Genomic DNA, 20,092 nt, shown 5'->3' with positions numbered 1-20,092 from the left:
ATTTAGACCCTTTTATTTCCTTAGAGTTTGTGTTTTAGACCTTTTCTCGCTCTCTCTCACTCTCTCAAAATGTACCTATTCCTTGACAATGTTTGGTTCATTCTTTCTTGTTGATGTGAATGCTGATTTGCGTGCACACCTCCCGTCCCATTAATTTCTTTATTCATGCCTAGTCTATTAAATCTTTTGCCTATTTTTTTTTCTTCTTAAACCCTATGACCAATATGTCTAGTGAACTATGTGCTAAAGCAACTGAAAAAGATTTGAGGTTCACGTGGCTTTTGATCCAGCTCCAAAGAAAAAAAAAAAAAAAAAAGGAAAAGAAAAGAAAAAGAAAAAGATAGCACTCTTGGAGGGGAAGAGAGATGAATAGTCCTCAAGAAAACTATTAAAGAGAGATAGATGATCTATTGAATGGGACATCTAGAGAGAGAGATGCATCTATTGAATGGGAGAGAGAGAGAGAGAGAGAGAGATGCATCTATTGAATGGGACTTTTAGTCCAAATGTGAGTGATGGTAGCACCAAGGGGACCCTCATGAAGACATAAAGTATGAGGGAGAGAGGGGTGAACCTATGGGAGAAAAGTGTGAACCTCAGGCAATTCTAATTGGATATTAAGTTGTCTTAACTTTACTTTATACAACTCCTACCTGTCAATATCTCTATAATTTGCAAACTTTAGTTCTTATGCATGCCTGAGTAATTAAAACCCATTAAAGTTAATAATATCTCTCCCCCAAGAAAATGCATATAGTACTTTTTTTTGGGGGAAAGAAATCCACAATAAAGGTGATCAAGGACAAGAAAGATGGGCAATGAGAGGAATTCCACATGTATAAATAAGTGAATAACGCCAATATAGCAAAGACCAAACATGTTCTTTATTCTCTCGCTTTTCTATAGTAGGGAAGAAGAGGTCTCTCTTTCTCTTTCTAGTGGTCCTCAATTCTCCAACTAAGCTTTTCATACACTTTCAAATGGCTGATTTTATTGAGTGAGTTACAAATCTTATTCAATATAGGCAAGTTGCTTTTCTTATTTATCATCACCGTCAAAGTCTTATCTCAATTATTTGGAATCAGCTACACGAATCATGTTCAGTCATTCTAGTCTATCGATGACTATACCCTCAAGAAGACCATAAATCTTTACATATTTTTTTGCTACTTCCATCCATGTCCTTTTAGGTCTTTCTTGTATCCTTTTAGAGCCTTCTAGTTGAACTAAATCACAACTCCTAACTAATGTTATATAAGGTCTACATTGTACATGGCATGCCCATTTGAATCTACTTTTCTTCGACTTATCGCTTATTGAAGCTACACATAAATTCCTTAAGTTTTTCGTATTTATACTAATTGAAAAATGAAACTGCTTGCATAATGTAATACTTGCAGCATGTTTCACGTGCCTCAATCATCCATTGTTAAGAAGAACAATTATTCTCTTAAATAGACATGGATAGAATTGAGCATAGGATTAGTTCATCTAAAATGCGATGAATGGTTGTGATATCGTGATACATGTAATACATAGCACATGCCCTTCCTCGACCGGCCATTTTCAACAATGAACGATTGTGATGAACAGTTCCTCCCATCAAGTCTGACTATTTCTCTCCATTGATTTACCCCCCAAAAATAAATCTTATCATTTCAGACAGTAGATCAATACAAATGACTGTGTGTGCGTGAGTGAGAGAGAGAGAGAGAGATCAATGTCTATTGTCAAAAAAAGAGAGATCAATGTCAAGTAGTGGGTTTGGGTACCATCAACATCTTTAGCTTCACATGGTGGGATGTGATAAAAGGGTGCAGCCTTTACTCAAAGTGGCCTTCCACCTTTTTATCATCATCATCCATTTGGTCCGCCAAGGCAACATCCCATCCTCCATCCAAAGGGTGGATTTTGACCTTTGTCTTACTCATACTAGAAAGCCCTTCTTAAAATGGCACTTGCAGGCCCAACATGTATCTTGTCACACGATAATCTTTGTAATGATAAGATATTTTCTTTAATTAATCACAATTACACATTTCATAACTCTCATGATTACTAAAGCAACCATTATCTCAAAAAGCTAATTGCAGATCTGTTCTGGGTAAAATCCCGAGAAACTCTCCTCAAATGCAATTTCAACAAAACGCATACATTCATCTTGCATCAAGCCTGCAAATTAATAAATCTGTCCATCCATGCCAGTACCTACGTACATACATGCACGTATACCTACATATACACGCGTGCTCCCATTGATAAATACAATAAATGTACATGTATGAATGTCTTAATAGCTTAAAAAGAGGATATATGCACATCTCTGTGTATGTGTGAAGTGTGAAAGTGCACAAGTGCACATACATTCACAAAACTCTTTCCAATAATGTGACCCTCTACTATATACAATTAAGTATTGGGAACCGATACTCGCCATATTGGTTACTCATACTCATCACTAGAGGGGGTAGTATTTGTTCCCTCATATTAACAAGGGTAACCTTAAGAGCCACAAGTCATATCCAACATCAATAGATAAGTATTGATAGTGGGTGTTGGATCTAAGTACCCTGCACCATACTCATACTGACCATTGGATATTTTCCCTACAACAACCCAACCATCTTGAAAGACGAACATCATGGATTATTTGTGCATCCTCCATATGGACTCTAACATCCTTACAAATATATGCAAACAATTTCAAAATGTAATCTCACAAATAGTTGATCATGCAAACTTCAAAAACATGAAACCCAAAAACAAAAGAAAAAAAGAAAAAAAAAACTTGAATATTATTTACATGCATTCAATAATCAAAATAAACATGCAAATACCCAAATAGGCCCATTCATTTGCCTACTAAAAGCATCAATTTACATCCATTACATGGGACACAAACCTTCAAGTATAGCAAATTTGAGATACTTCTTAGTGTGTCCTCAAAATTACCAACATTTGGCAGCATGTGATTTATCAAGTCTTCATCAAAATGTAACACTATAATCGCCTCATTGTACTAGTATCAATCCATTTCATGACAACCATTAAGTCCAAATTCCCCTCCAAAATTCCAGTAGGAAACTCACTTCAAAATTTCCCACATTTGATGTCAAAACATTAGTTAAGAGTTGTTATAAAATGGCTGGTTATCATTTACATCTTTGACTATGGTTGGGCTTGTATCAGCAACTTCATCCACATTGAAGCTAAGTTGGCATCTCCACAGCAGATCTGCATGATGGTGCAATCAAGTTCATAAGATATTACAGAACAATTGCTATGGTATCATATTTTCTTTCGAAAATGTCATAATTCAGTGCCTGAATGGACTTTGGATCCTGGTTTTAAATAATCAAATCCGTATCCTACCTTACTCACCAAAAACTGCCGAGGGCATGTGAGGAGTTGTCATGGAACATAACAATAAAAACTGTCATTAATTGCATCCCTCTCGAGATACTCACTTGTGATTAGAGATTTGATTCTATTATTTATGATAAAAGGTTCGGCATGAGCCATGATTGCAACTGCTTTGTAACCTCAACCAAGAGCTTATCATGCTCCATGATACGTTCCCATTTCATCATCCTCACGATGGCAGCATCGATCGTATGCTTATGTGGCTCCTCCACCCTCTGGACAGTTTCTTCAAACTCAGATTCCGACTCCTTTTCCAAAGTAACAGTGCCAACTTCGATCTTGTAGAATGGGTTAGTAAACTTCTTGTTAACAAAAAATATGTCTTCTATAAGGTTGTTGCTGATGATCTTTTTACACAATATATTTACCCCATATGAAGTTAAGGATTCCTAAGACCTCTTCAGATTTGATGACGTTATCTTAGTTGCTAATTCGATGTCCTTATAGCTTAATCGATCAGATGAATTGAACAGCGTTCGAACACACATTTGATAAGTCAAGACATTAATGTGATGCTCTCGACACTGGCCAAAGGTTGCCTTAAGAACTGTTGTGCCCATGTTTGGTTGTAACAATAATTTGCGATTTTTATGTATGCTAAGATAATAAGTTTGAAACTTTTCCCACACCCTGCAATTTCAACTGGAAGACTACATGAAGCAATGTGCCAAGTAGGGCAGAATCTAGTCGTGAGAACCTGAACAGCCAGGGTTGTACCATCACTGGCTTCAGATGATAACTTAGCATAAAAATCCTGCATGATGGCTCTAGAGTTATCCACACCATTCAGCATACCTTCAACTTTAGAGGTAAAAAAAGGTCCACATTAAATTTTCATTTTACTCACCAAGCTTCCCTCCAACTCATCTGGAATATAACTTCCTATCAACAGTCTCGTGGCCAGATGTTGGCAATGGTACCTTTCGAACACATCTCTATTCTGCAAGTAATGAAACAACCTAATGACATTCTCGTTTGAGTTCATTTTCCATCACTTGTATCCTTGGTACGAATAAGGAGAAAATAGTTTGTGACCTAGGTCTGCAGGTACCAAAATGCCTGTGGACTACGGAAGCCGCAGATCAATAAGCCCTGATCCAGAAGTGAAATTTTTTATAGTCTCAGAATGGCCCAAGAAGGTTCAAGATTGTGCCTAAGGGTCTCCTAAGAGCACTTTCCAAGTTTCGTCGAAATCTGATGAGTTTTAGGTAGTGCAGACGATAAAACCGTTTCAAGAAATTCTGCCTCTATCATGCTGAAAATGGACTCTGAGCTACAATACCATTATCAGAGGTTCAAATGGTCTCCAGACCAAAGCCATTGGATTCAAAACATTTGAAAACCCCTAGGTACAAATTTTCAGCACATTAGGACGCTTCTCGAGTAAGTTATGGCCACATTACTCAGAATGGGTAGGTCGTACACTATTATGGTGCATCCTCGGTGATCTAGTTTCCATTAATGGAAACTGTGGTTCTCAATTTCGGGGGCAAACTTCAATGGTTGTATCTTCCTCATCCCGAGTCAGATTGAGTTCAAATTTTGGGAGCATGTTCGTCTCGATGACCCGGTTGATTTGATATATAACACGCATGATAACACGGCCCGACCCGAGAGTACTCGAAAATAAAATTTTGTCGAAAAATTCCAAATGTAGCAGGAAATTTTCAGCAACATGTCATCTCGATCAAACGCTCATATCACGATGCTCGCACATCGGATCGACCTCAAACCAGACTCATTACGAGCATAAGGTCAGAGGCTTCATTTGAGCCGAACATCGCACATGATGGATGGTCAACACATGATGAGTACGAAGTTTTTGCAATTCTGGCCACCGGAATCCAAACGCTAGCCAAAGTTTCCCAATTTGAAAAACGGTCGTCCGGGCACCAAATCGAGCCGTTTGTTTTGCAAAACGATCGTGGCAACATATTCGACACGCTATGACGAAGAAACCGATGAAAACGTCGAAAATTTTGATCAATATAAATCGATTCAGATCGAATTGAGATATTATTATGATCCTCATTATTTCAATGCCTATATGTATTAGTATCATGATTTATTGTTTGTTATTTTTTTATATGAATTTCCTTGTTGAAAATGCTCTATGTATGAATTTTCTTGAATCTAGGTACATAATTAAATTTCCTTGATACATAAAATTCATGTATGTTCTTATTTCTCTCAGTATAAGAATAGATTTTTTTATTTTTTCTTGTAATTATAATCATCTTAAATTTCCTTAATACATCAAATGTATCTATGTTCTTATTTCTCTCAGCATAAGAGTAGGGTTTTTTTTCTATTTTCTGGTAATTATAATCAAATGGTCCAATTCTATGTCATGAATGTATTTTTATTATGTATCAAATATATTTTTATAATGCAATAAAGATTGTATTTTTTAATTTTATCATCATTTTTTTTTATGCACTAACATGTATCTTCTTGAATCTAGACACGTAATTAAATTTTGATTGATACATCAAATGATTGTATGCTCTTGTTTCTCTTAGTTTAATAATATATATATTTTTTCTATTTCTTCTAATTATAATATATGATCCAATTGTATGCTTTATTGTAGTCCATGTATGATGATATACTTCATCTATGATAATTTTATGCTTCTCCTTTTGTGTGTTGCAAATTTAATGGTTAACAATAGTTCATACAGGGAAAGAAGATTTCAATATTCGTATATTGATGTAAAAAATGAAAGTTCTTCATGGAGTACCCCTATTTCTTATTAGATTCTTAAAAAACAACATTTATAATGATTTTTAATAATTTTTTTGGATTTGTTAAGGCTAAATCCGACCAATTCGGCCGATTCCAGATCTGAAATCGCCGATTCACTTATCTGGATGGGTTTTTGGGGTACTTGATCGGGGGCACCAATCCGGTTTTTAAACCATTGGTTTTACCTATCTTGAAATATGGCATGAACTCATTTAGACCAATATTAGGTCTCAAGCAAAGTAAAACTGATTGAAGCCTTCTAGCTTGCAGTTGGAAGCATCAAAGAAGACATTGTTACTGATTTCAAATAGCCTTGGAACGATAGTCAGAATGGGATTCTTATGCACACTTTTGTTCTTCTTCACTTTCTTCTTAAGAGAAATCTCTGTTAGATAAGGAGATTTGCTAATGGTAAAAAATCTATCAAGAGAGTCATTGATCTTGAGTCAATACTTCCTTGTCTTAGTTATGGATGACTTAACTAGGTACCTATAGGATGAGGTCTTATGGTGATGTTGTTCACAGATGATATAGTTTTGATATATGAGACCCGAAGCGGCATCAATACGAAGTTAGAATTTTGGAGGGATGCTCTTGAATCCAAAGGTTTTAAAATTAATCGAACTAAGACAAAGCACATGGAATGCAAGTTTAGTACTAATAGGAGTGAAAACAAGGAAGTTGTTAATATTGATGGTCAGGAAGTACAAAACGACCGCACATTCGACATCTTGGGTCGATAATCTAGGAAAATAGAGAGATTGAGGAAGATATCGCACACAAAATTAGAGTTGGGTGGGCGCAGTGGAGATGTGTAACTGGATACGATTGCCACATACCAATGAAGCTGAAGGGCAAGTTCTATAGTACAACTCTGAGACTAGCTCTTCTTTGTGGAGCGAAATGTTGGGTGGATAAAAAATAATATAACCATAGAATGAGTGTAATGGAGATGAGGATGTTGAGATGGATGAGTGACAAGACAAGAAGAAATAGAATTTGAAATGAATCCATTCGAAAAAATTTAGGTGTGGTACCAATAGGTGATAAGATGAGATAGAGTAAACTTAGGTGGGTTGGCCATGTGTTGACAACTTAAGTAGACTGGCCATGCATCGACCCTGTATACGTGTTAGGAGGTGCAAGTTAGTTTAAGTGGAATGATTGAAAATGGTAAGAGGTAGGCCCAAAAGGACGTAGTTGGAAAAAGTCTGAAATGATATAGAGAGTTATGGTATAAGGAATTATGGTCTCACTGAGGGTATAAACTTTAATAGAGCAGAATGGTGGACCAAGATTTGTGTAGCCGACCCTAATTAGTTGGGAAGAGGCTATAACAATGATGATGATGATTTTATATTATGGTTTTGAAATAAATATATTTTCTAACAAAATTATATATAGATAATTGTTTCTAGATTATCTTTACCAATTTTAAATTATTTGGACTCCTAATATCTCTTTGTGAGACAATAGACTATAATTTCTAGTTTATCCTATATTTTCTAGAGACTACTAGAAGATAAGTTCAACTAGTCATAGATATAGATACTGATTTGAAGTGGATAAGGGTCAAATCTTAGAGGATAAGGTTCCGAATGTTCTCTCTAGATGAGGAAGGCTAATCTTAGAGCTAAAGGTGGCTCAGATTTATTTTCTCTAGAAAACACCATCATTCCATTACATAGATCTCTCTCATCTCTCTTTCATCTCCACTCCTCTCTCTTCTAGCATTTCTCTCTCTTACTCCTCTTTCTTTTCTCTCATAAAGGTGGCATGCGACTCCCCAGAAGTATTGGGGTGGCACGCACCTAACAACGGAGAGGTAAAAGAGGGGGCACACCCTAGCCTTGATTTTGTTTCGAGATAAGGTGTTATCTTATCATATGCCAAGAGTGAAAAAATGGGTTCTTCGTGAAACCCCAAATTTTCTTCGTGAAACCCCGAATTGTGACCCTAGCTCTCTTGCCCCACAAGTTTCAAAAAGGGTCTCACAAAGGTGCTGTACAGTTTAATTTTGTAGATTCAATAGATTCAAAATTCTAAAGTACCCTATCTGTCAGATGATAGGGTGTTTTAGGAAAAAAAAGAAGAAGAAAGGGTCTCACAGAGGTGCTTCACAATTTAGTTTTGTAGATTCAAAAATCTAAAGTGCGCTATCGGTTAGGTGATAGGGTGTTTTAGAAAAGAACATAAAAAAAAAAAAAATCACGAGATCAACCATAACCATAACAAAAATAAAAATAAAATAAAGTCATTTTCTTTCAAATCAACATGTTTACAAGCAGTCCCAAAAAGAGAAACATTTATTATGATAATTGATAATTCCCAGAGAGGCAGATACAATTTTCTTATCTTTCATTAACAATCTTTATATTTAGGAAAACATTTATATAAGGATGCTACCTTACAATGTAGGACTACAGATGTCCTTCAAAAATCCAACAGAAAAGGTAGTTTTAATGTTGAAAAACCCTTGATTGATCATCCCGAGATCGAGATGTATGACTGTGAATAATAAAAGGATTTTAAGTCTAAAAAATCGTGCATTTTACAACATATTATCTACACCGTCCATTTTCAAGATTTTCATATGTTTATAGATCTACTTGATTTTAACCATTTTTTAAATTTAAAATGTTATAATTAGATGTAAAAATAGATTTTAAGATAATCCTAATAACATTTTACATCAAAATTATATACCATGATAAAATTTGAAAGGCACCGTACGTCTACCCCTACGGAGGCATCCGTATGCAAACTGCACCCTTATATTTAACTCTTTATTATTCTGACATACCTAAGTTCTTTGATCAACTTAGACACCAAGAATTATACAATCAAGAACAGACCTGCATATATTTATTATTAATAAAAGATAAGAGAACCGTTTATTATTTTGATATAACTCATTTCTTTTATCAATCAACTCATTTCTTTTTATCAATCAATTGCTCAATACCATCATGGTTCTTTTATCGATCAATTGCTCAATACCATAAATTATAGAAATAAAAAACGAATCAAGAACTCACCTGCATAGTACCTCAGTAACCCACTAGAACTGCATACAAGATTAGTCTGGTACCGATACCTCAGGAACCCACTAAAACTGATTAGCCTGGTACCGATACCTCAGGAATCCACCAAACTGCATACAAGATTAGCCTGGTACCGATAAATTGCATGCATCCTGCTTACGCTTTCACACCTGGTTTTAGGAATTATTATTTCAAAAAGGAATTATTATTTTGAAAGAGAGAGAGGAAGAAACGAGAAAGTATATATAGGGAAAATATGAGTGAAGCCATTTACCTTTCAAAAAGGAATTATTATTTCAAAAGAGTGAGGAAAAAAGGGAAAAATATATATATAGAGAAAATATATAATGATGCCATTTACGTTTGGTACAAGGTGGTCACAATTAATGTTGACCATTGGATGTGAAATTGGGTGGTTGCATTTATTTCATCGACTAAGCTCAAAGTTCAAATTTTTTCGAACTTTGTGACGCACCCAACTATCAGATTTCACATTGGATGGTTGTAAGTACTTGTGACCGTCATATACAATTATACATGGGTGCGGTTTGTATAGAGCCTAGGCTCTAAACAACCAAATTAGAGCCTACCTTCAAATGGTATCGAGAAATTTCGTTTTAATATTGGAAATCTTTGTGATAGCCTTAAAATATTTTTTTATATTCATTTATAAAGTTTAAAACTTCAAAAATAGTGTAGAGCGACAGATTTAAGAAAATCTTGAAAATTGACAGTTCAAAAATGCGTTACAAAATACACTATTTCCAAAACTTGAATCTATTTTTTTTCTCATGTCCATGCTTCTTGATGTCAAGATGATAAATTTGAAGATATTTGGGCATCAAAAAAATTTTGATTGTTTAGAGCCGAGGCTCTATATAAACTTTTCCCCATATATATATATATATATATAAAAGAAAAATTACATAAATATTAGTTATATTTTTGTTATTATAAAAATATCTTAAACTTTCTCTTATTACATAGGTGTCTGTTTTTTCAAGTTCTTACTATTTTTTTTTAAAAAAAAACAAAACTACCGATTTTCGGTTTTTGCAAAAACCGAATTTACATATATATATTATTTTTGAATCTCTCTACTTCTCACCCACCCTTTACTCTCTATCTCATTTTCTTCTTGTTGTTGAGCCCAATCTGTGTTTTGAGCAACAAAAGCATTTAAGTTAAAACGTTCGATTTTTCAAAAAGCGTGGGGCGATCACAATAAAGAATCCAGCATTTCTGGAGAAATTGGTTCAGACTACATACAGTGATCTCAATTGGGAACAAAATCAGCCATTATAGGGTGTTTTTACTATTAAGGAAGGAGAGAGTGTAGCTTTATTCCCAAAATATTAAAAGAACCAAAAAAAATAGAAAGAGCAAATTGTTACGACTCTAGCTGCCATGTCCCAATATTTATCAGAATGCTTCCTCCAATACATATCGGACTTCCACAAAGAGGATTGGAATGGGCTTATCGACAATAGAATCAGAAAGCTTCATCCAATACATATCGGATTTCCACAAAGAGGATTGGAATGGGCTTATCGACAATAGAATCATAGATATTGATTGTGGAATAATTTTATAGGCGGCTGCAATGTCATTCTCTTCTTCTTTCTCTTTGTTTAAGAGCAGAACAGCTAGCGATGGCGGAGTTGGTTGTTCCTGCTGATACTCAATCCTCTGATTTTTCGCTTGCTTTCAACAATGTGAGTTTCTCAGATGGGATTTTGACTTTCGAAATCATGGCGGAGCCCTGGACAGAAGAATCGGCACCGGACAAAAGGAACAGGGAAGAGCAGCAGTTCTGTGGAGAGATACAATAGATTTACCTCAAAGGTGGGATTCTTTCTCCTTCATTGCTCCATCTTAGTGCTCTTTTTGTAATTTTTTTTGTTTCACCATGTTGGATGTTGGCTCTTATGATCTTTGGGTTTTGTTGTGTAAACTTCTTCGTTTATTGTTGCTTTCTCCTTGAATTTTGGTGTCTTCCTGTTTTGGTTATGAACTTCTTGCTCTTTTGGTTATGAATTTCTTGATTTTGGTGCCTTCTTGTTTTGGTTATGAACTCCTTGCTCTTTCAGTTATGAACTTCTTACTCGTCAACGAGGGAGTATGAGTTATGAACTTACTCGTCAACGAGGGAGTGTGAGGGACTTCGCCGAGTTTTGAGTTTTTAGCAAGTTTCTACACAATGCCCATGCTACCATGTCTAACCCTTTGGAAATTAGACTTGTCAAAATTTTACCATCAAATTCCTTAATCTCACTCAAAATCCCACTTTTCCGTCATATATATATATATATATATTTTTTAATGATCTATAAGCATGTTCATGCCCACTTTCCCTTTCTTTTAATGATGGCTGACGCGGAGTCATTTCCTATGCCCACTTGCCCTTTTTCATGTCCACTTCCCCTTCCGTTTTTTAAAACACTCCTTTTAATGATATATGGACATGCTCATTAAGGCTGATGCTGGAGTTGGCATTTCGGATACTCGTATATGTGCCATATATGAGCTGGAGTTAGCGTTTCCGATGCTCGTATTTGTGCTGTATATCATGTGTTTGTAACATAAGTATATCGATACTTATGTGTGCCATATATAACGCTGGAGTAAGCGTTTCCGATGCTCGTATATGTGCCATATATCATTTGTTTGTAACATAAGTATATCCATGTGGAAGAATGTTTTCATTAACTCAAAAACTGAAAGACCTCGGAAGCTGCCGCTAACACCTGCTCTAAATCGAATTCCCCAATCAAATATCATTGTACCCAAATCATTCTCATAAGTCCAAACACAAGGGAGGCTCTTCATCAAAAGAGAGCGAGAGCCCATTTGCAAAAATATGGTTTGTAATCGAGAGTTTTAAAAATAAATATATATAATTTAACCTAAATGAAAAAAATTTATGTCTTTCAAAAACCGAAAATTGACAATTTCTTTTTTTTTTAGACAAAATGTTATGAAGTTAAAAAATAGACATCTCTATAATAACATAAAGTTTCAGGTATTTTCATAGTAACAAAAAATATAACGGATATTTACGTAATTTTCTCCTATTTTTAAATACTTAAATTATTTGAAATTATAGGTGATATTAAATATAATTATATATTAAAATTTACACTTAAAAATAAAAAGAATTAATAAATCAATTTAACTTGAGAAATTTTTTATAGTTATAACATATTACTAATAAAGTAATAACAAAGTAATTATGATTTTTTCATGAACATCATAATTATATGTTTATAATTATAAATATTCTAATATGTATTTATTTTTATTACATTTTTATTAATATTAATGCAGTAATTCATTGATAACCATTTTCAAACCTGAGCTATTAATTTTCAAGTGGTGAAGTAAATATATTTGTGAAACTTGAAAAGTGGAAAGTTGAAAATATTCAATGTGGCAAAAATAGTTGGATACCTTTTTTTTTAAATGTGAATTCAAGTGTACTTACCATTAGTCTCCTTCAAGTGGTGAAGTAAATATATTTGTGAAGCTTGAAAGAGAGGAAAGTTGAAAATATTCAATGTGGAAAAAATAGTTCGATATCACTTTTTTTTTTTAATTATTATTATTATTTTTTAAGGTGAATTCAAGTGTACTTACCATTAGTCTCCTACAATGTTCCAAGTTAAAGTTAACATTAATAGAAAGTTCTAAATCCTTTAACTCCCTTCCAAGTTTCTAATTTGAAAGGAAAATATTATAATTAACTCCCTTCCGAGTTGAAATAGATCTTGAACTCTACATTTTTTTTTTTAGGATAATCTTGAACTCTAAAGTTTGAAAATTGTAGATAAAATGATATTTAGAATTAAAGCATTTATACATGGCATTTATATCCAAAGCATCGGTCCATTCACAAATGGATAAAGTATGTAATAAAAAGGGCATCTTTTACAAAATAAAATGCCAAATACATGTTATTTTTTAATGTTTATTTTAAAATATACAAAGTTTATGACCATACTTTTACAACAAAAATTCTTTAAAATTAAAGGTGATTTTAAATATAGTTATATATTAAAATTTATAATTAAAAAAAAAATTAATAAACCAATTTAGCACGAGGATGTCTTTAATAGTTATAACATATTACTAATAAAGTAATAACAAATTAATTATGATTTTTTCGTGAATATCAAAATTATATATTTTTAATTATAAATATTTCAAATATTTATTAATTTTTATTACAATTTTATTAATATTAATGTAGTAATTCATGTATTGTGACAATAATAAGTATAGTTTCATTAATTATAATTATGAAATTTACATAGAATTATTAAAATTAGAATTAAATATTATTAATATATTAAAGTAATAAATTATATGGATTTATTATAATTAATTTAAAGCTAAGGTAATTATTTAAATTATTATCGTTAACTGTTTTTATAGTAATATCAGAATCAACACTGGAATGTGATGGTAATATTATAATGAATATTAAAAAAATTATGTAAATATAGTTAGAATTATAAATATATATTATGAATATGTTTTACATGTAATGCACTTTCTCGTTAGTAAATCATGTAATTATTTAGGTGATCTCTTGACACCTATCAATATACTATTCCATCGCATATTTACAAAATTATTTACAAAAATCCTTGAAACATATCTACATACTCTTGATTACATATTTACGTAATTATTTATGTGATTTCTTATTTCATTTCTACTCGCAATGCGCGTGATCCCACCAATATATTTAAGAGATGAGGTTTAAATTAGATTGCGGCTTGCATAAGGTTGCAACATTAAATAGTTAAGGCATTGTTGGAGTTTGGTTGGCTAATATGGGGGCAAAAAATGATATGATTTCAAAAATTGGAAGCTTGAAATCTTCTTGTTCTTGGGCACTCAAGAGAGTTATCTCAAGATGATATTTGCTCCTCTTCGATAGAGTATTTGATGTGTATAAGAAGGCCAATTTGTCATCGGGATACATGAAAACAGAGAGGTCTTTTACAATGTTCCTAAGCTCTATGCATCCGAGCTTAGAATCCACACAATAGACACCAGAATCATGATGTATTAGAAAGAGAAAAAGAGAAAATCGAGTAGAGAGAGAGAGTTTAGCCCACTGGTTTGCTTGCTGAAATTGCAGAGAATGGTTTATTGAGAGAAGCTAAAAAATTGATCTAAGTGTGGATCTCGTATGTGATAGAGGCCCCATTATATAGAGCTATAAGATGGCCGCTCATGAACTATAGTGGTAGTTACATGCACCATGCAGCCCCTTAACTCATTTGTAGTGATGGTTATATGTACCATCAACAACAACAAGTTACATGCATTTTAACTCTCTTTGATGGCTGCTGTTACAATCTCATTTTGCCTCCATCTCATTAACGACTAGATGACCGTTGGATGTCTCACTTGCATCAATAGCTAGATGACTGTTGGATCCTCCTCACATGCCCCTTCTCCACACATGCACCTTCTATCTCCTTTGTACTTAGAGTATATTGCATGAGGATGCATGCTCTTAAATACAGCTCAACGAACTCTCTCCTCTTCAATGTTAGACTCAAACCCACATATTCGTCTATTTACAAAGGCATTTTAGGAAAGTATAATAAAACCAACTTGATATACAGGTCATCACTAGACTTATCCACCTTATGGATTTTCTATGAATGTGTGCTTTTTATATTTTGTCGTCTACTAACCAAACTAACAGTATGTACAGTTCGTTTTTACTACATTGAACCTAGAATTTTGAGGTTATAAAAATCTAAGTTGGGTTCCCACTGCAGATGGTTACTCAATGGACTCTTGCCCCATTCGTTTTGACATCTTACTAATGTCATCCCTTGCAAGGCTTTTTAGTCAAAGGATCTGCCAAAATTTTCTTTGATCTTACATATTATACACTAATCATGCCATCCTCAATTAATATTTTAATGGAGTTATGTATTCTCGCAACATGTGTAGTAGCTTGATTATCACAATATATTGTTATTGTATATTGGTTTTGACCATATGGGAATGTCATTTAACAAATTCTTTAGTCATTCGGCCTCTTTACCGATAGAGTCTAGAGCAATAATTTCATACTCCATAGTAGAATATGAAATACACGTTTGTTTATTTGACCCTTATGATATTGCACCACCTGCTAATATAAATATCCATTCGATTTTGATAGTGAATATGAGATTTCATTATTCCAGTTATCATCACTATGCCCTTCCAACACTCCGGGATAACCTGTATATTTTATATCATAATTGATAGTTCATTTCAAATATCTTAATACTCGAGATATAACATCCTAAGGCTTTTTATTTAGACAACTTGTATATCAACTAAGTTTGTCAACTGCATATGCAATGTCAGCCCTTGTACTAATCATTGCATACATTAAACTACCAATTATCCTAGCATATTCAAGTTGAGATATACACCATTCGTTATTTTTCTTTAACTTAATATGATGATCTATAGGGGTAGAGACTGGCTTACTATCACTATGTTCAAATTTATTAAGCATTTTCTCAATGTAGTGAGATTGAATCAAGATTAATATTTTTTCATTTCTCACTATTTTAATGCCAAGTATCATATCAGCCTCTCCTAAGTCCTTCATATCAAAGTTAAATGCGAGGAACTTTTTAGTTTCCTCCACAATTTATAGATTAGAGCAAAAAATAAGCATGACATCTACATATAAACAAATTATGGCACATAAAGAGTTTATTTTTTTACTTTACACACATTTATCGACCTCATTTCTCTTAAATCCATTTGACATCAACACATTATCAAATGTTTTATGATATTATTTAGGTATTGTTTTAGTCCATAAAGTAATTTAACAAATTTACAACCTTTATTATCATGATCTGACATTACAAACCCTTCGGATTGTTTCATTTATATTTTTTCATCTAAGTCACCATTTAAAAAAGTAATTTGCACATCCATTTGATGAATGACTAAATGATTGATAGAGGCTATTGCTAAGAGCAATCTAATGGTAGCAATTCTTGCTATAGGTGCATGTCTCAAAATAATCAATACTTTTTTTTGTTTAAAACCTTTAGCAACTAATATTGCTTTATATTTATTAATAGAACCATCAAAATTCATTTTTCTTTTGAAAATCCATTTACAACCAATGGGTTTAGAACTAGATAGAAGATCTACTAATTTCCAAGTTTTATTAGCTATTATGCAATCCATTTCATTATTAATAGCTTCTTTCCAAAAAATTGCATCTTGAGATGCCATAGCTTCATTTAGAGATGTAGGATCTTCCTCCATATTTGATACTATAGCTAATGAATTCAAAATTTTATTTTTATTATCCTCAACAAGATAAATCTAAAATTCATGGCCAAAGTTGTAAGATGGATCACATCTAATTCTCTTACTTCTTCTTGGTTCTATTATTTTATCATCATTATTTTTTACATGTTCTACATCAACATATTCATCATTTCATGATTATTTTCATTTTGCAGGCTACATGATTCTTTCAATTCACTTTTACAAGTGAAAATTCAGCAGCTTTAGATTCAATTATTGTGTTGGAATTTAGATCTACAAATCTATAAGCTTTGCTATTTTGAAAATATCTCACAAAAATACATTTAGATGTTCTAGGACCCAATTTATTTATTTTAGGATATGGAATTCTAACATATGCAAGAAATAAAATTCAAAGAAGGTTTTTTATCAAACCAATGCTCATAAGAGGCCCTATCACTCTTTTTATATGGAATTCTATTCGAAATAAAGCATGCAGATAATAAAGCTTCACCCCACAATTTAATGGCAAAGAAGAAGAAATAAACATTGCATTTACCATTTCAACTAAAGTTTTATTTTTCCTTGCTATTAGTCCATTTTGTTGAGGGGTATAAGGAGCAGTTACTTGATGAATAATGTCATTATTTTCATAAAATTCATTAAAGTCATTTGATAAATATTATCCTCCTCTATTACTTCAAATAATTTTGAGTTTCTTACTAAGTTGATTTTTAATTTCTGCTTTAAAAACTTTAAATTTTTCAAAAGCCTCATCTTTATGTTTAAGCAAATAAACATAACAAAATCTAGAAAAATCATCAATAAAGGTAATAAAATATCTTTTACCACATCTAGTAAGAACATTAATTAAATCGCATACATCACTATGTGTAATACATCACTATGTATAAGTCCTAGCAATTCACTATTTCTTTCAATTGAAGGAAATGATTTTCTAGTTATTTTAACTTGTACACATATTTCACATTTTTCTTTAGTTAATTTATTACAATTTGAAATCAATCATAATTTAATCAAAGATTTAATAAAAACATAATTAACATATCCTAATCTACCATGTCATACATTACAAGCCTTAATAATATACGCATAAGACTTATTCATTTCATTAACAAGATCAAACTTGAACATCCCATCATATAAGTACCCCTTGCCAACAAATGCACAATTTTTTGTCAAGATGAGTTTGTCAGACCCAATGACTATTTTAAAGCCCTTCTTGTTCAAGATACATACTGAAACAAGGTTTTTTCTCATGTCCAGTACTTAGTACATATTTTCTAAGGTGAGTACCTTACCCGAACGAAATTTTAGTTCCATGATCCCCTTTCCAAGCCTATTTATCATATCTTGGGTTCCAAGTTGAACTGAATTACTATCACCCACTGGTTCAAAAGTCTTAAACATATCTCGATTGTTAGACACATGAATGGTAATACCGGTATTGACCCACGACCCACTGTCTTTATCGATCATGTTTACTTCAGTGACCATTGCTACAAATTTTTCATCATTTGACAAGTTCACTTGGTCTCTAGGTCTTTTTAGCCCTTTTTGGTTCGACACTTTCTTAAAGGGTATCCCGGTTTTCCACATACATAACAAGTGACTTTCTTTTTATTTTTGTTGGCAATAGATTTTTATTTTTTATAATTTACATTATGGACCTTAGAAAAGAAATGTTTCATATTAAAAGGTGCACTTGATTTTTGCTCAACAAGGTTTGCCTTAGAGTGAAAATTAATTGATTCATCTTTCTTTTCCCTAAGTCTATTCTTTTCTTCAATTCAAAAAGATCTTTGAAGTTGAATCAAATCAATATCAACTGTCTTGTGTTTCATCTTTTTTTGGTACTCTCTCTAAGATGGGGTTAACTTATGAACTATAGATATTACTAAAAAATATTCATCTAAAGAAATACCACAATCTTTAAGGTTATTGGCTACAAGCTGCAACTCATATACTTGAGAGAGAACATGCTTGTAAGCCACTTTGAGAGTGGTAAGCAAAAAGAGAACATTTTGCTGCTATCTCTTGAAATTCAAACCGTTGAAGCGTTTGAGTTGGGTAAAGTCGTGATTCCTGACCTTTAAAAAAGTCATGACACTCTCCTTTCTTTCACTCATAAATTATCGTTTTGAATTGTTGGAGTTTGGTTAGGTGATATGGGAGGAAAAAATGGTATGATTTCGAAAATTAGATTCTCGAACTCTTCTTGTTTTGGGCACGCATGAGCACTATCTCAAAATGATATTTTCTTCATTCAATAAAGTACTTGATATGTATAAGAAGGGAAATTTGTCATCAGGATACAAGAAAACAGAGGTATTTTACAATGTTCCTAAGCTTTATATACCCGAGTTTAGACTCCACACAATAGACATCAGAGTCTTGATGTATTAGAGAGAGAAAGAGAGAAAATTGAGAAGAAAGAGAGTTTAGCACACTGGTTTGCTTGCTAGAATTACATAAAATTATTGAGAGAGGCTAAAAAGTTGTTCTAAGTGTGTATCTCATATGGGATAGAGGCCCCATTATATAGAACTATAAGGTGGCTGCTCATTAACTGTAGTGGTGGTTACATGCACCACCAATTACATGCAGACCCTTAACTCACTTGTAGTGATGATTACATATACCATCAACAACTACAAGTTATATGCACTCTAACTCTCTTGATGGCTGCTGTTACAGCCTCCTTTCGACTTCATCTCATCAACGGCTAGATGACCATTAGATATCCCACATGTGTCAAGAGCTAGATGACAGTTGGATGCCTTCGCCTCCATCTCATCAACGGCTAGATGACCGTTAGATATCCTACACGTGTTAACAGCTAGATGACCGTTTGATCCCTTTACGAGCTGGGCTCACAAAAAAATAACGAGCCACGAGCTAGACCTGCACACGTGCTCGAGCAATGGGTGCCTCATGAGATGATGCGAGTGTGCAGGTACGCCATCAAGTGCCCTTGTGCCCACTCCTTCGCCCTCACACACGCATGTGCACATTGCACACATCGAGTGCTCCGCACATACTCCTTCTCTCTCCTTTATGCTTAGAGTATATTGTATGGAAATTCGTGCTCTTAAATGCAACTCAATAAACTCTCTCATCTTCAATGTGGGACTCAAACCCACATCTTTCTCTATCTACAAAGGCATTTTAGGAAAATACAATTAAACCAAAGTGTTGTTTTGAAATATACTTAAGCATTTTTCAAACAAAAAATTCTAACAATCACAACTTCCATTTTTATCTAATTGTAAAATTTAAAATTTTAAAAATAGTTCAAAACGTTGCAACCTTATAATAAATATTTTCCTTTAAATTATAGAAAAGTGTAGAGTATGTCTGGGGACACACTTCTACATGTGCATCCCCTAATGTAACTACCATCCATGTTAAAGATGGATATTAAAAGGAGGTGGTCACACAAAAAATATGTCAATAATTATTATTTTTATTTAAAAAATAGTGTAGTTTGCATGATGTTGCAAACTTGAGCAACCAAAGCAAGGCACACCTCCAAATCTTATCATAAGATACATAGTGTC

The 20,092-nt window shown here is 33.2% G+C and overlaps 1 long non-coding RNA gene across 1 annotated transcript; it reads left to right on the top strand.

Annotated features, from left to right (window-relative positions):
- Positions 1 to 10,320: 10,320 nt before the first annotated feature.
- LOC148783566 (uncharacterized) lies at positions 10,321 to 19,650 on the top strand. The gene is made up of 2 exons (XR_016051854.1): positions 10,321 to 11,060; positions 19,230 to 19,650. It is a non-coding gene; the product is annotated as an uncharacterized LOC148783566 (long non-coding RNA).
- Positions 19,651 to 20,092: the final 442 nt, after the last annotated feature.

The sequence above is a fragment of the Amborella trichopoda genome, chromosome 1 (genome assembly GCF_054954075.1).
Source record: "Amborella trichopoda isolate Santa Cruz 75 chromosome 1, AtrichopodaSantaCruz75HAP2 v2.0, whole genome shotgun sequence".
Taxonomy (NCBI): domain Eukaryota; kingdom Viridiplantae; phylum Streptophyta; class Magnoliopsida; order Amborellales; family Amborellaceae; genus Amborella; species Amborella trichopoda.
The sequence above is the reverse complement of the archived record's forward strand: the minus strand, read 5'-3'. Positions and strand labels throughout refer to the sequence as shown.